At 37.3% G+C, this 2,623-nt stretch overlaps 1 pseudogene; it reads left to right on the top strand.

The window, feature by feature from the left end:
• Positions 1–663: 663 nt before the first annotated feature.
• Positions 664–2,179, top strand: LOC102847456 (annotated as a pseudogene).
• Positions 2,180–2,623: the final 444 nt, after the last annotated feature.

The following is a 2,623-nucleotide window of genomic DNA, read 5'->3' as shown; positions in this document are numbered from 1 at the left end:
TTTTGTACACATTACCCCTTCTCTCCATTTAGCATCATTTTTAATTGTCATTCAGTCAGAACTGGCTCATATTGGACTCTCCAAGTAGGTTTTGTAGACTTTAAATTACACAGGAAATTGCCCACTTTTTTTTTCCTGGAGAAAAAATAAATTCGAATTACCAGAGAGGTTCCATCTCTCTTAATATTGTAACTCCTCTCAGAAGATACTACCTGAAGGTTCCGTTAGTGTTGAAAAAAATTGTTAATTTATAGACTTTGAAAATGTTAGTCAAATGATTCACTCCTGTATTTAATAATTAACATGTTTTGTTGTGCTTAACAATTAAATTTGCTATTTAACTTAAAATTACTTGTATTAAATGATTTCTTTTGGTTAAATGGTAAATAAAAAATGCAGGCAAGGCCTTGGATACCCATGAGATTAGGAGATCCGCCATTGCAACAGCCCTGCTAATCCCGTCAAGTGTGTTCATCTTGAGCCCCTACCCTGGTACAAGCCAGAACTCCTCCTCTTTAGGGCCCTCATTTTTAGCTGGGATATTATTCAGCTGTTCGTCTGTGTGCCTCAGCTGGAGGACTCCAGCATCTCACACACAGCCACAGGAACACAGTCCAGGAGCACAGATTAGAGACGACACTTCCCTCAGAATTTACAGAAAGAATGGTGACAAGAGTTGTGGAACCTGGCAGTGCGACTCCTCAGACCAAAGGGGACAGTAGACTTCAGGGCAGAGGGCTGAAATCAGGTGAGAGATGCTCTGGCAAAGCCAATAAGCTTATTGGAGAGCTAGGGAAGGATCTGCTGTAATACCACGGGGGAGGGGGGACAAAAAAACAAAAAACTATTTCAGTTGGAAAACCTAGCATCGCCATTCCACAGTCCAAGGAGGACAAGAGACTTTATGAGAGGGGCCTACAATCAGGTGAGAGACTTATTTCCCAGAACCAGCCGAGGTATAGGGAAAGACGGAATTCATAACTCTCCAGGAGAGAAACCGTTTTAGTTGGGGAACCTTGCTCCTGGGCTAGTCCACAGATTAAAGAGGACACTAGACTTTAGGAGACAGACTTGCAACAAGGTGAGATTCCCCAAGGCTGCACTGTAGACCATAGAGGAACTAAAAGACTTTAGGAAAGGCAAAATTTCCAGCTCTACAGGTTTGAAAAGGACTGTTTTTGGTAGAGCAAGTTGCCCACCCCCATAGACTGAACACTTGTAGTTTCATATGACCACAATCATGTGTTCTGGGAATATCATTCTTCTCAATGTTAGTCACAATTTGTTGTGATTCACATTCAAATGTTATAGTCAATAAAGCAAAAACAGACATTGTTCTGGTACTCTGCTTTCAGCCAAGATCCATCCAATTAGTCTCCTAATTTTAACAAATATTGGTGCTTTTATCCTTTATTTCGTCTTTGCTTCAATAAGCTATTATTTTATTTTTGATAATTCATTGATGAAATACCCACAAGTTTTAAAGAATCAGGTCTATCAAGAAATTAAATTTACTCTCCAGTCATTGCCATGGATAAGTAGTCCCACTATTTTCTTGTTCTTAGTAGAAGTACGAGGTTATATAGCAAATTATATGACGAAGTAGGAGAGTTTCCATATGGTTGGATTCAGCTTGTTGTTAGTATAATATACTTCCTCTTTTTCACCGACATGTTGATCTATTGGATTCACAGAGGTCTTCACCATCGGCTTGTTTATAAGCATATACACAAACCTCACCGTATTTGGAAGATCACTACTCCATTTTCAAGGCATGCTTTTCACCCAGTGGATGCTTTCCTTCAGGGTCTGCCTTACCATACATATCCTTCCCCCCCACCCCCCTTACACAAGGTGGTTTATTTAACTTTGTGTGTCATGGCCACTATATGGACAATTTCCATTCATGATTGTGATTTTTGTGACCCCAAAATCTTCAGACCATTTATTAGTGGTGCAGCTCATCAGACAGACCACCACCTATTCTTTGACTCTAACTATGGACAGTATTTTACCTTGTGGCATAGAATTGGAGGCTTATTCAAAAATCATTCTTCTTTTGAAGAGAAGGGGCCTCTTAAGTATGTGAAGAAAACAACAGAATAAAATGCAACAGCTATGTAGGAAACAATTGTAAAATGAAAATTTATTCAATGAAGAGTGTACAAAGAATGAGTAGATTACTGTGAAATTATTAATTATTTTTAATAAATAAAAAATGAATGGAAATCCCCAATCTCTGTAAATGTTCATTAAAATTAATAAAATAAAATTTGAAAGAAAAGATTGAATTGTTATGGAGAAAGGCACACCTTTTTGTTTGTTTTTGGTTTTAAACCATGCAATGGTCTCTTGTTCTTTTTATTATTATTATTATTATTATTATTATTATTATTATTATTATTAAATTAATTTCAGTGAACATTTCCATTCATTCATTGCTGCACTTTTCTCCTTGCCCACCCCACCCTCACCCCCAGTTTGTTCTCTTGTTCTTTTGAGATAATTGTTTCTTGATCTATATATGGGTTTTATAAGAGCACAATTGTTTCAGAACTCCTGTTCTTTTCAAGATTATCCAAATTTTGTTTTGATCTACACAGTCAAAAGCTTATACAGAGTC

Source organism: Elephantulus edwardii, unplaced genomic scaffold, assembly GCF_000299155.1.
Source record: "Elephantulus edwardii isolate Elephantulus edwardi_28Jun2011 unplaced genomic scaffold, EleEdw1.0 scaffold00383, whole genome shotgun sequence".
Classification (NCBI taxonomy): Eukaryota; Metazoa; Chordata; class Mammalia; order Macroscelidea; family Macroscelididae; genus Elephantulus; species Elephantulus edwardii.
The sequence above is the reverse complement of the archived record's forward strand: the minus strand, read 5'-3'. Positions and strand labels throughout refer to the sequence as shown.